Source organism: Lissotriton helveticus, chromosome 9 (assembly GCF_964261635.1).
Source record: "Lissotriton helveticus chromosome 9, aLisHel1.1, whole genome shotgun sequence".
In the NCBI taxonomy this organism is placed as follows: Eukaryota; Metazoa; Chordata; class Amphibia; order Caudata; family Salamandridae; genus Lissotriton; species Lissotriton helveticus.
In genome coordinates this window covers 1,070,762,683-1,070,778,030 of record NC_136070.1, presented here as the reverse complement: position 1 = coordinate 1,070,778,030, position 15,348 = coordinate 1,070,762,683, and positions in this window count along the sequence as shown.

Genomic DNA, 15,348 nt, shown 5'->3' with positions numbered 1-15,348 from the left:
TCTCTCTGGTTAAATACATAACTCACACACATGGAAGAAGAGCATAGCATACACCCTATTTGTAGAAATAGTGGGCGTAACATTTTATTTATTTACCTTGTTGAAAGACTGCCACAAGAACCCTCTCTACCCTTGGCAGATTTTGTGTCATGGCTCTTCCCAGTACTTATAAATGGTAATAAATAACCTATTTCACTGTGTATGACACTCAGCGGCAGCCTTTTATGCAAGTCAGAAAGATAGCAATAGTGGCATTGTAGTGTAGTCCCTATATTCCCAATAGGATCTGCGCATTGGAATAATATATCTTATAGATATGACGTAGGACTTAGGTCAGTAGGTCTCTATCGAATATACTAAACTTAACTGTGAGTGCCAGCTAGCTCAGAGGTCACTCGAAACTTTCTCGAATTCACAAGAAGGGATTAGTTTCTGACAACCGCATAAACATGCCAACTTTGCTTCCCTAGAACTGGAATAACTATCTTCAGAGTCGTGGAAACAATAGATAAGTATTTCACTCAGTCAATCATGCATGCTTCGCTTCTACAGAGTTTGCAGAGAAATAGTGTGACGGGCGTTTTCAATAAAAGGTTTATTGAACAGTCTTCTTTCTCATGCAAGAGAGGTGAACTGCTACAATCATTAGACAGAATGCAAAGTATAATGCGCACAGCGCGAATAGTTTAATAAAATAATACTGTAATAGCATTGTATGGTTTCTAAGCCATATAAAAGTACATACATAAATAACACAGGCTCAAATACTCAACTGGTGCTTCTAAAAAGCGCCTACCCCAATGTACCTAACCTAGGTCTAGTACGAGGGAAGAAGTAAGTATGGTCTTTAGCATTGGTCTAGTTTTTTGCCAAGAACCTACCAAATATAACCAGTCACAATGGGGTAACCCAGTATCCCTCACAACCTGGGCGATGATAATGCATAACAACAGTGGTCCTGTCGGGTTCGAATAAGCTTTATATCACATTCTCCTAAATAGTCAATACTCCATTTGTTGCCAAAAGTTCAATTAGGGCAAAAGAGCCAAAAGCCAAAAATGTAAACAAATTAAATTAAACAAATAAACAAATCCAAACCATATTGGGTATTTCCAATTATTTTATATGAATTATTTGCATTCATAAATACCCTGTTTGAATTGAAAAAAGCAGTTTAAGTTTTTCAAACGGCGTATCAATTGTGAGAACAGTGAAGTTCAAGTGCTCAGTGAAGTATCGTGCAGTGATAGAATCGTGACTCCACTTTTAGTAATTTATACTGTGGGCCACATCCGTTGGCTGTTCCACAGAGTCTATAAGGCTGATCCCAATATCTTCGTCGACGTTTCAACCCAGTTATGGCCCTATTTATGGGTCACCGCGAGTCTACATCAGGACTGTGGGGTAGGGAGGGTGGGGTCTGGTGGGTCACCTGTTTAGATAAAATATGGATTATGGTCAGGATTGGATTTTCTATATTGTAAATGTATGGCTTAGGCAAAAGAAAGTTAGCTCACTTCTGGGTGCCCAGAGCGGGTCCTTCCAGGGTATAGGCCGGATCCCTCGTCTTGTGAGGAGGTCAGGGATGTGAATTCCTTTGGTTCTAGTTCTAAAAGAGGCGGTCAATCCAATTAGTAACCCATCATTAGTATTAATAAAATAAAATGTATATGAATCACGATTCTATCACTGCACGATACTTCACTGAGCGCTTGAACTTCACTGTTCTCACAACTGATGCGCCCGTTTGAATTACTTAAACTGTTTTTTTCAATACAAACAAGGTATTTATGAATGCAAATAATTCATATAAAATAATTGAAAATACCCAATATGGTTTGGATTTGTTTATTTGTTTAATTTAATTTGTTTACATTTTTGGCTTTTGGCTCTTTTGGCTCTAATTGAACTTTTGGCAAAGAAATGGAGTATTGACTATTTAGTAGAATGTGATATAAAGCTTGTTCGAACCCGACAGGACCACTGTTGTTATACATTAAGAATCTACCAAAGGCTTCTCTAGGTTCCAATCAGCTCCATACCTTAGAATGAAGGAGGTCTGGTATCTCTGTCTCGGGACTCGATTTCCCAACACCCCGCAAGGGGAGTCAGAAACACTGGAGCTGGATTCTCAGCAGAGGAGGGCAGCTTCCTGATCAGTGCATCAGCTGGAGAGTCTGCTTCCTTCGGCACTTGCTGTTGCGAGCTGCATCGGGCAAGTAGGTTGTCGAACTACTCCGAACCACCGTGCTTTGCTATAGCAAGTGAAGGTATATTTATACCTTGAAGGTGTTTAGGAATGCCAGCTTTGATGTAAAGTCGGGCATATGAACATCACGAATGAACCCCTAAGGAATAGATATTTGTTGTAAAACTAACTGAGTTCTTGGAGAAATCAGTATTCAAGCAAGGGGAAGTCCCTAACGGCTTAAGCTGGTTTTCCAAGTACATGTTGTGATGTTTGGTGAATGGATGGAAGTAGCCATGCCTGTATTTGGGTTGCATGGGCTATGCCTAAATAAGGGTTTGATTTCTACGCCTATATAAGGTCAATGTGAATTGTACCTATATAAGGGCATGAATCGGGAAAATCCATTCAGAATCTAAAACGCCATACAACAGCGTCACATACTATTTCCATAGGAACGCCAGGGCATGTCCCACCTCCGTGCTGGCCACCACATATAAAATAAATATATCTTTGCAGAATTAAGGTGAATTTAATTATGGCCCGGCAGTGACTTCTATCACCATGATGATGCCGGATGGCATACTGCGGGCTGTTCCAAACATAATTATTGGCAGCCAACCAATGAAATGAAGTGCGCATGTCAGTTTGGCCGTTTTGTTTTCCACGGCCAAGCTGACATGCGCACTTCAGCTCTCCTCAACCTATGCTCTACAAGTGAGCCGAGGGAACACCAATACAGCCTCCTAATCCCTATGTGAGTGTCGTAGCTGCCTGCACTAACCAATCTGGGAGCTGCTGTCATGCTGTTCACTAATGTAAACAACACAAAAGCAGCATTAGGATTGGTTTAGTTGGTGGGCAACATTATTGTGCTTCTCCTGGACTTCCCCTCCTCTCTGCCCTGGATTGTGCTCTTCCTGTGCCGCCTTTCACCTGGCACAAGGCTCCATCTACATAGGCATAGTGCTTCCTCCAGCCGTTCCATTAAGCACTCTCCCTGGACCCACCCCACACCCCCATCCCGAAAAGAAATAAGATGACAACTGTCAGAGCAAAGTGAGAGAGAATCTGATGAAGGCACTTTTAGCAAATCACAGCTGTGCAAAAGATGAGTATTTTCTTTGTTTTGGAATGTGGAGGTGCGGGGAGTACTGTGGTTTAAACTCGGTATGATTAATTAAAAGAGCAAGTAGTGGGGGAGGGAGGGCACTGGAACTGGAAGCACAGGTTTTGTGGAGCGATAACGGAAAATTCTGCCTTAAGGGGTATCTGGGATAAGTACTGCCCTCTGGGCAGGTAAGGGTGAAGGAGGGCTAGGTTGGAGTTAGTGTCTTCATCGTTTCGTGGGATAGTGCGAATAGAACCACCCTTGGGTAGGTTGTGCAGGAACAAAATAAACCTGGACAGAGCTTTGGGTAGGACCAACCCGTGCGAGGAGACAGGTTGTACGAGAGCTAGACATCTTGGGTATAAACTGGGAGTTGCCCCAGAACTAGAGTGACTCGCTGCCTCAAGCCGCATGACAGCTAGTTATGTTATGTTATGTTATGTTATGTTAACTTTATTTTGTATAGCGCAACGGCTACTCCAACGGAGTGTCCCGGCGCTTTATAGTGGCAGCTCATAAAAAACATTACAAACACAGATATTCAAAAAAACAACTGGACAGCACAACTAAAGAGTAAAAAGCCAAGTTTTTAGGCCTCTTCTAAAAGACAACAGATTGGAGGTGCAGCGTAGGGTCAGTGGCAGAGTGTTCCAGAGCTGGGGCGCCCTCAAACCAAAGGAGCGCCCCCCAATCCGAGCCTTCCTGACTCGAGGCACCACAGCAAGAGACAAAGAATTGGAGCGCAATGCTCTGACAGGACGATAAAAAGCAAGCCTACATTGGAGATATTAAGCTCCCAGACCAAAAAGCGCTTTATGAGCCAGGGTCAGTGCCTTGAAAATTATCCGCTTACGGATGGGCAGCCAATGGAGTGACTGTAAGAGACCGGACGCTCTGGCTCGCCTGTGAAGGCCAAAAATGGCACGCGCCGCGGAATTCTGCACGACCTGTAATCGCTGCAACAAATAATCCGGGAGACCCAGATAAAGCACGTTGGCATAATCCAATCTGGAGCCAATCAGAGCTTGCACCGTTATCTTCCTGTGCTCTTCAGAGAGCAGAGGAAGAAACTTTCTGAGCATCCTGAGGATGCCGAAACATGAGCCCGTGAGGCCAAGAATCTGAGATCTCATAGTCAGATTGTTGTCGATCTTAACTCCCAGATTTTTAGCCACCTGGGATGCCTGAGCTGGGGGAAACATATCTGTCGGCCACCATGCCTGCCAATCAGGATCCGCGGCACAACCAAAAAACAGCACTTCCGACTTGTCGTTCCGCTGGAACCAATTGAACACCACCCCGAGACAATCCCGAATGCTCCCTTCATCAAAATCCTCCCCTTTCCTACATGTGAAGAGAAGCTGGGTGTCATCGGCGTAAGAAACGATCTGGGCCCCGTAAGACTCCGCCAGTGCCGCCAAAGGGGTCATAAAGATGTTAAAAAGAGTCGGGCTCAACACAGAACCCTGCGGAACTCCGACTCCCAATGGCGGCATCTCAGCAGAACCCGGGGGGACCCAGACCGTTTGTCGACGGCCAGCTAAAAAAGATGTAAACCAGCTGAACACCGTCCCCCTCAGACCGATGTTATATAGTCTGGCGAGGAGCCCCTCATGGGGGACGGTGTCAAAAGCCGCCGACTGATCAAGCATGACAAGCACAGCATGTAACTGTTACTATGATGTGGTAACGTTACTGAGGAGTTTTTATAGGACATTAACTGCTTCCCAGGTGAGGGTCGCTGTACACCCAGTGGTGCGATATGAGGGATGGGATCTGGTGATTCTTGCAAAATCCAAGGTGATGTACCCCAACTCCATTGTGGCAAGTACCATTGTAGACATTTGTGCAATGATTCTTCTGTAAAAGTTAGGTGTCTCTCTAGACCTGGGGCGGGGTACGTTTTTATCTGGCTTATTTTTCAAAATGCGGATTGTATCTCAGAATACTGTTGGCAAAATACTAATGTACATACATATTGTAATTAAAACATCATGAGGGCATTCTGTATCCCTGTAAGTCCTGTTTTTGCAGCAAGGTTAGTTTTGACGCTCCCGCCGGTCACGTATTACTTCTGAGTGCTTCCTGGGCTTTGAGTTGTTCTCTGCCTCTCCATTGCCTGTTATGTTATGTTATGTTACTGGGGGTTTTGTAAAGCGCTCAGCTGCTCCGAAGAGCGTCCCGGCGCTAATCAATGGAACATCTGGGCTAACGGGTGTGCTACAAGTTGTTTGTGTTTCCTCTATGTGTCATCATGTTTCTTAATGTCCCTTTGGAATTAGCGCCTTTTTAGAAACCAAATCCTCTCAGAAAATTCCCTGGCCTCTCTTTGAACACCCTTCACACTGATTGTAAGGCTGGGTGTATCTATCAGTAGTACAGCAGGTCTAGTAATGTAATGTAATGTTATGTAATGTAATGGTGTCTTGTAAAGTGCCTGAATCACCCCACATGGGGTATCTCCGCGCTGTAGACCGCTGGGGAACCCGTCCTGGCTTTCCCTGTGAGATGGTCCCTACTGGGTATCTCCAAGGTGAAACCAGGCATCCCTGGCGTATGTGGGGGGTCGTTGTGGAGATGAGGCAAGCTAATGCCCAGAGTTGCCGAGTGTGATCCCTGGTTAGAGTAGGCACCGAGGCGAGAATTATCAAGTCCGCTGACCCTGGTCCACGACCCTGCCGCGTTGGGAATTGAACCCTGGTCCCGGGCCGTCCTCTGCTTCCGGGTCTGCCACCTCTAACCAGTGAGCCACACCCCGGCTCGCTCGGAGGGACCCATTACAGGCCAAACACAGTGGCATACCTTCCACTGCTGCAGTACCACTGGGTCCCAGAGGCCTGCTAGACCCTGATTATTGCTCCATTTTATAATCCAGACTGCAGCCATTGGGCCTATTTCCTTCCTTGCACTAAGGCTCATGATACACCGGCAATATTACTGCCCAAATATAGCTGTTTTTGCTAGCAAAGTCAGGACACAGGGGCTACTTTCCTTGCTTGCATTAATGCCTGTTGTGGCACCCTTGGTAGGACACTGAAGGGGTGGGGGGCATGCCGTTCTCTCTCCGTCTGAAGTGAAACTATGTGCATAAAGTGACCATCTATGGTTGAGGAAATTTGTGGCATTGCCAGGTAGGTGTGGGAATCTTTGGACTGTGCTCTGGGTGACAATTGGCCTTTTTGCATGTGTGCTCTTCTGGTGACTGGGGTGGTGTTTGAGTTCCGTGCTGAGCCATTGATAACTTCGGACCATCTCCACCGCTTGCACCCCCACCATCCTCCTTGTTTAGAACCATCCAGAGATATCAGCCAGCGAAGCACCCAGTGCTGGACGTGAGAGAGGAGCTTCTATTATGATGTAGAATTGGGATGTAAGCAATGATCACAACACAGAGTCCTTGGGTACGTACCTATCTCAGGTACCCCAAAAGTCCCAATAGTTGGTTGGGTCAGAATAACAGACCACATACATCACTCACAAGACGAAAAGGGGTGCGGTTAATGGAAAAAGTGAGTTTAGGGATAGGGACTCTGCCAATTCCCTTTAGGTATACTTGAAAATTTCGAAAATTGAGTTTTAGCCGTGGACAGGAGAGGGGGATTTCCTGCAGCCTGACTAACTTCACTAAGGAGGAGGCAAACAGGTTTCCCTCTTGGTACAAAGGATGTGTGAAAGTAAGTGTGGGCTCTTGGTATGCATGTCTATTGAGAGATGGGGGTGAGAAAAATAATCAGAGAGTTATCTATGCTTTGGACCTCCAGGAATAGTCCATCTGATGTGCTTGTTCAGCTGAAGGCTGTAGGCCTGCATTTGTTCGCCTTACACGTCGCATTTCAGGTTATTAGACGTTATGATGAATGTAAAAAAAAGGATCGAAAATTACTTAAATAAACCGAGAGAATGAGAAGAGGCAAAGAAAAATAATCAGTCAGCTATCAAATTTATTCTCACCCCGTTCCTCGATTGTGAAAAAAAAGACATGTAGGCCCGTCAGAGTCAAGCAAAGAGGAGGCCCTATTGTGTAGCAACCAGTGCTTAAGTTGAGCCCGGTGGTTTGATGGTGCTCGGCACCAGCCCTTAATTGTGCGCTAGTGACAGTCTGCCACAAGGTGGCGTTGTCTGAGAAGACCACAACAACAGTCAATTTTTAATTCAATATACATTAAAAATGACTATTACCTGACCCCCCAAGCCCTTCTTATAGATTTGGGGGACTGGAATAGCCTGAAGGGTCACACTTGTAGGAGTGTGATTGTTATTAGTTATGTTTGTACTGTGATTGGCAGCACTGTCAGGGGCAATGCGGGATGCCCCCTGCAGTGGCCTCCTGACCAGGGCCCTGACACTTACGTTTTTATAAATTAAGCACTGAATAGCTACCGTCACGCACCGCCACCTATTTTGACATGCACAGGGCAGTTTGTTGTCTGTCTGTCAAACATGCACATTAAGTGCCTGCTGTATTAGTAAACAGAGGGGCAGATTTACAACTTCTGGCACATCTCTGCAAATCAGCAGGGATGCGCCAGAACAGATGCGTCACATAATCCCGCCATGCGCCACCATAGATGCGTCGTATTTACAATGTGGTGCAAGGAGGGGCAGATGCGTGACGCATCTTGTGGAATACAGGCGGCGCATTGCTGGAGTCGCCTCGCAAGTGCGATGCAACTCCTGCAATGCACAGGGGCCGCCCATACTTAACGTGGGGCATCACTTCTTATGCCTGTTTCAAGCAGGCGTAAGGATTTGACGCAGCAGCGTCGTAAAACTGACTCAGTGAAATCTTGTAGATTTCACTGCGTCAGTTTTACGGGGCTTTCCTGCGAGGGAATGCCCACCCTGCGACAGAACGCGAAATCTGACACAGGTTTCATGTGGCGCAGAGCTTTACCGCGTGACGCATCTGCCTAGATGCATCACGTTGTAAATAAGTGGCTACGTGGCTACGTGGCGCATGGTTTACGCCGCTGCTGCGTCACAAAAGTGACGCAACGGCGGCGTTGAAGTGTCGCAAGTGGCTTGTAAATCTGCCCCAAAATCTCTGGTAAATCTTGTAAGGAGTCCGTAGGCTATTCAGTCCATTTTATTATTTATAGAACATAATGTCATTTTACGCTCACCTTTTTTTTAGCTTCACCAGCTGCGACTGTAACAGAATGTCCAATAATCAATGAACACTCAATTCAGGAGCATATTGATAAACAGTGATTGCTAGCAGGCTAAATCAGCTAAAAAACTAACAGGTGAAAGGTGAATTGATTTGTAAAATATGACCAGTCAAAATTGCTTAAATCACGGTGACTGCTCTGCAGAAAAAAAGGAAAATACTGCTAAATGTTAGCTGTCACCAGTTCATGCCCCTGATACTTCGGTGAGCAAAGCACTTGAAAAAGAGGTAAAAGCTTAATCACCTCTGAATTCTTCCTTAATTCTGTTTGCATTATTTTTTATGCAAATAAAAAAATACTATTCCACCACAATAGCAGATAGACTTCCTTCTGAGGTGCTTAAGATCTGGACTAGCCGGGTAAATGAGATGCGAAAACAAATAACGGAGTCTTTACCCGCCACGAAGAGTAAACCCAATCCCTTTTATGAAAAGGATGCTCTGTTTAAAGAACTGTTTCTGCATTAATGTAAGTCTTTAAAAGACATCCCACATGATTTGTTTTCTGATAATTAAATAACACCATGTCATGGTCTCCAACCGCGCTGAGGAAATATGAGAGTAATATATTGATTTAAGGCATTCAGAGAAAATATGGATTCGAGGCTGGCGTGTATTATTGTGTGTAGGCCTCAGAAGGTCAGGCATGATTAATCTTCAAAGAGCATATATTTTTTTAATGAGCGGGCATGTTTAAGTGTGGGGAAGGAAATGCGCACAAAGTGGCAAGAGCCGACTTATTCTTATTTTTTGCATTACAGTATGAGATTTTACGAGTATTTTTCCCACAGAGGGATAAAAGAATATCCTTGTTCTAATCTTTTATTCAAATACTTTCTCCTGAAGGGATGGGGATCAAATTGTAGCGCTCCGTGTGAGAGATAAAGGCGAACACGATTGCAATATATATTAATGCCGAACATACGCATTTTTTTATTACATTCTTTTTTGCAATCTAATTACATAAGTGAAGGAACTATTGCACTGATAACATCGACGACCTAGGCTCTTGGCGTTTTCTAGCGATTATTAGTTTTGCCCTGCGCACAGGGCAGTTGTTTTTATGCACCGAGACTTTTAAAATGTCAGTATGTATTGTTGAAAAAAAGTAACATATCTGGTTAGCAAGCTGCCTTTAATGTCACACTGTGAAGTGGATACCGTGGGATTGTTTTCATCAGCATTATTAGGACATTTTCAGCAACATTTTTCGAACGGAGGACTCTCTTAAAAACAGTTTGCGAAATCATTCATCACTCACTCTCCTTTCAATATTGTTCAATGACGTCACTTTGACAAAGCGCCATGTGCCAAGCAGGAAGTAACTGAATCTAAATGGAAGCAAAGGGCAGGGCCAGGGTAACTCGGGGAGAAAATAGGCCCTGGCATCAAATTAAAAGTGGCCCCATTAGTGAATTAAACTTGCAAAGACAAGCTGTATATGTTTTATAAGGTATAAGAGACTGACTCCATGCACTTGTTAATACTGGAAAAAGTCAATGTCAATATGAATAGCGATACATTAATATATAAATATGAAATCACACCTTTATTGACATATTCCCCCGTTGTGAACTCCACGTCAACCCCAACTCAGAAATATATAGTTGGACAGGCCATGAGACACAGGCCCAAGGCCAACGATTGAGAGATTACAGGTGGGGTGGTACGTAGCCAGCAGACAAACGCACAAGCAGGAAATCCCAAATTGATCCTAAAGATAGGCACAGCGACACCACATTGGTCCCGGGAGATTGGCCCCAATAAAGCACACAATTCCAAAACACAATAAAGTCAGATGCACGTGAAGTAAGGAACACTTAGCCTATCAAGACACAACACACACAGTACACACAGTGATCAAGCGCTCCCAATGCTGGACACATTACCCGCTCGCCGCATGGTGTCCATGCAAGGTCGAGGTCCACCTGGATTCCTCATCCAATATTTTAATTTATGGCTCCAAAGACAGAAGTACGTATTTCTTACGTAAAAAAGATCGCCGGAAACATTTTATTACATTCAACAAACTGAATAAAAGTCTATGTTAGACCGATTGTAAATTGAGACAGTCCTCAAACCCCAGGCCTGTGACTGTGCTTCTGGCAAACACCTCTTGTCTCTTGTTTTTTCAAGGCATTTCATGTTCAAGAAGCACATTTGTGTTTGCTGCAGACAACATTGTGGTAAAATCAGATAAATAAACAGTACAAAAATGGCCCACCAGAGCATAAAACAGGGCCACAAACAGCAAAAGAAAAGCCCAGGCACTGATATGCCAGATAGCCTCTTGAGCACTGCCAGATTGCCTGATAGGTCAGTCCGACACTGGGCAGGGATAGTATCGAAGATGTCTAGGGAGTGTTTATAGATAAGACAGGATGATGGGCTAATATGAATGGAACAAATGGAGCAGATTGTTTTTCACCAAAGGGACACCACCTCATATAGGATGTTCAAGCTTTTAATGAATTTACCTAAAGAGACCTGCTTCATAAAACATTATTAAAGCAGATGATACCATAAAACTATTGTCAACATCTAAACTATGGTATATTTAAGCAAGTTAAAGACACATCTGTGCCTATACTGAAGAGAGTTAATAGTGCTTCGGCAGCAGGCTTTGTCTTATGAGGTCTATTATGTCAACAATCCATCTTGACGGGTGATGAAGAATAGAGTGTATAAGTTGGGCACATTGGTTGTGCACTCTAAAAGGTAAAAGTTAATGCTTCCTGCTTTGGTCTGCTCTGCATTTCAAAGCCAGCATCTTGCCACAGTTCTCACCAGATTTGAAAGCTCAAACTTTATTAACTTCCCACTTCCTCCTCAACTGGTTTTGCAAGTGGACTTCAAGTGCGACTTTCTTCTTCTGCATATTCTGGCATTTGACCCTGCTAATGTCCTCCTTCAATCTGGGTCACTCCCGCTCCCGCCCAAGAGCAAGGATTCTGCCTGCATCTTCCAAATCCCTTCCTTATTCCTCCTAATTTCCTGAGAGTTCAAGCTCATCAATTGCCCCATAGAAATGACTTATACGTATCCCATACTACCTACACACAGGCTGAGCCCATAAGATTCCTCTGACTGCTTTTTCAGTTCTGATATTATTTCTTTATTAATGAACAATTTCCTGTCTAACGTCCACCTATGTTCCATTTTCTGCCTGCATAGTTCAAGTTCTAAATATACCACAACATGGTCAGATAACTGAATAGTGCGATGGGCTATCCTCCTCACAGTCTTCAACTCCCTCTTATCTAATAAAAATAGTCAAACATTGAGAGAAGAACGTGTTTCTTACAGTGAATTGTAACTCTCTGTCTCACCAACTGGCTCCTCCGCACATCACACAACCTTTGTTCACTCATCACAAGCTTTAGATATGAATGGGTTTTGGGAGATCTCACATTACTATGAGTCGTAGATCTATCTAATGTGTTGTCTAAGGCACATTAAAATCTCCACCTATTAATATCTGGCTCTTACCCTCCAGCAAGTGTAGACAAATTTCCCTTAGGGGTTCCGCTCATTGTTATTTGGACCATAATACCCTAAACAGTAGAAAATCAAGTCTTGTATTCTTAGTCTGGCAATCACCCATCTACCCCTAGTGTCAGACACCTCTACTCCTGCTTTCTCTGTTATCAAGATGGTAACTCCCTTGGGGCAACATGTCTGAGTAGTACCAACTCCTTGATCAATCTACTTCATCTCCCTACACAATGATAAATGTTAAATGTTGTATACTTGTAAAGCGCACAGCTGCCCCAGCAAAGGGGCATCCCGGCGCTGTATACCGCTGGGGAACCCGTCCTGGCTTTCCCTGTGGGATGGTCCCTACTGGGAATCCCCAAGGTGGAGCCAGGCATCCCCGGCGTTGATGGGGCCGTTGTGGAGATTAGGCAAGCTAATGCCCAGAGTTGCCGAGTGGGACCCCAGGTTAGAGTAGGCACCGAGGCGAGAATTGCCGAGTTCGCTGACCCTGGTCCATGACCCTGCCGCGTCGGGAATTGAACCCTGGTCCCGGGCCGACTTCTGCTCCCGGGTCTGCCACCTCTAACCAGTGAGCCACACCACTCCACTCCGCGATCCTCCTTTTAGTAGATGTGTCTCTAGTAGCATACTTATTGATGCCCCTTTATCTTTAAGCCACCATCCTTCCACAAATTGTTTCCTTCTACCTCTTATCCAATTAATATTATAGGTCATTTCTGAGATTGACCTGGCCAGAGTATCTTCTTTACCTATCATCGACTTCATACCCAGTCACATCTGTCACACTATTTCGTGCTCCCCTATCTCTATGCTTGCTTGTGTTATGAGGATATATATTTTTCTGCCTATGCTCTCCATCCAATGTGCCCCTCAACTTCCCCCGCTACCGCTCCACCCCCTCCCTGGGGGACACTCCCCACATTCCCTCTGATATACCAAAGGTACATTTTGAGCTTTCCCTGCAGGTCTACCCTTCATACACCTGCCTTTAACTAAGCCTAGCCTAGCAATGGGTCTCCCTCCTTATCTGTGCAATAAATAGATCCACTTCTTCTGGTGCCCTGAAATTGCGCATTGAGTTATTATGCATAACCTTAGGTAGGGCTGGAAATTTCAATCTAGCCGTTGTCCCTAGTGCCTTTAATTGATCAATTCTTTTACCCAGCTCCCATTATCTACATTGTGTAGCTTTGGAAACATCTATCCTGATAGTAAAAGAGCACCTTTTCACATTCAAAACTCCCCTTTTAAGAGCAGCTCCAAGCATCTGATCTTTCACTGAATATATCAGAAAATTCACATGACTCTTCCTCTAACGCTTCCGAGCTGAGCTAACTTTGAAGGGATCCCTAAGGACTCTCTGGATCTCTTTCATTAAATCTATTTCAGAATAAATCCGCAGCTCAGACTCCCCCAGCAGATTTACAATAAAAGACTCAAATCCTGCCCCTCTGCTCCCTCCGTAGTATTGCTGATTCTTAAACTGTTCCTCCTAGAGTTATTTTCCAGTGTCTCCATCATCTCCTCTAGGTCCCTATCCCTTTGTTGTTTCAGCTGCCTCATCTCAGTACAAGCTCCCTCAGTAGTGAACCTCAGTTCCTGCACTACCTTTTCAAGGGCATCAATACGCTCTGCCAGGGAGTCCAATTTCTCCTCAAAGGCTGCACATTTACCCTGGAAATTCATCTGATTTGCTTCTGACTACTCAAAACCTTTCTTCATCTCTGCAGATAACTCAAGCAGCATCTTTTGAATACAAACTTCCTGGGCCCCCCATCTTCAACTTCTACCTGCATATGTGCCTCATCAAGGAGCCCCTCTTCTCTCACCTGCTGCCCTTCCTGGTTGGGTGTGCCAGGAAGCACTTCAAATCTGTTACTAGTACCCACACCTCCTCCATCGCTCTGTTTGTTACTCAAATCTCGTAGCCTGTGATCCAAATTCCCTCTAACCACTTCACATATGCTCATTCTACCTCTCCCCAGCCATAAGCTGTTCAGAACTTCTTACTTCTGACGCTCGCTAAGCTCTCTGGTCCATCTGGTCTCTGGTACCTGCCTTACATAGACTTTGATTGCTAATTTTAAAGAATGCTCTGAGTGAAGGTGTTACCTTAGAACTCCCTGCCTTCTTTCACCTTATATAGCCTCACAGCGTGTCCTTTAAGCCCCATGCCGTGCTGTTAACGCGGTGGAAAGCAGCGATTCACCCTATTAGTTCATCGGAACCCACAGTGCTACGGCAGCTCTCTTTACACCCTACCCAGTCCAAGTGTGCTTTACCACTCTCTTCACTGAACTCCTGTGTCTTTCCCTGATTTTTAAATACTCCTGCTTGATCTCAGGCTATAACCACTCTCTCTACTGCACGCGTTCGTTCCTGTTTCACCTGTTCTCTTGCTTCTATCGGTCCCCCCCTTTCCAGTTACTAGCTGTTTTATAAGCGATGACACCTTCTCTTGACCCACCACCCCCAGGGGCCCCAGTAAGGCCAACACTTCATCCTGCTCAATTAGCTCCTCGCTCGGGGCTTGGGCGGCTACATGCCTAGAAACACCCTCCACCCCCCCCCCCCCCCACTTGGTGAACCAGGCGCGATCCGTGGCTGCCCAGTCAGCTTAACTAAGTGCTAGTGAGCACACTAGCAACATGCGGCTTCCCGCCGTGCTGACTCCTCCGACCTTTCCTCAGGAAGTGCTCCATTGTAGCACCACCCAACCTCTCCTCATCTCCCCGGCAGCAAAGAAGCAGCTCAAAACACCTCGAGGCTCACTCATCTGGATCATCACAGGCAATTACCAGAAAAACAGCTGATACTCCACATATTGGCTAGTTTGCTCAAGTTTAAGTTATAGGCTCATTTCCGTGACCTGCAGTCTGTAGGCTCCTGACCGGTTACTCCAGACCAGCTGCTATGTTCCACCTTCACCTTCCCTCTTCATCTCTCCCTCCCACCTGTGTGACAGTGGTCTTTTTCATGCATAATATTTCATGAATGAAGTTTAATGCATGAGAATGCATTAATGTATCACACAAATAAAAAACAGCAGAAATACAATGCAAAGTGGTTGTTCTATACATAATGTATAAAAACATATATTCAAATCTTCATTATTGCATAAGGCAATGGCAAAATAATGATCACTAATGCATATACTTAGTCCTAAAATTGTAAGATCCAAACACATCATTAAGACTGCTAATCAGATGGTGTCCCTCATGGACCCCTTAATGACACAACAAACAATAAAACACACTTTGAGCAAATAATTAACAAGATTTCAACAATAAAATAGACAAAGTCACTTTTTTAAAGCCAGAATTCTTCAAGCGGGGAAAGTATGCAGGCTGTAGTCAAAGAAGGCCCCACTAGTCTAGACAG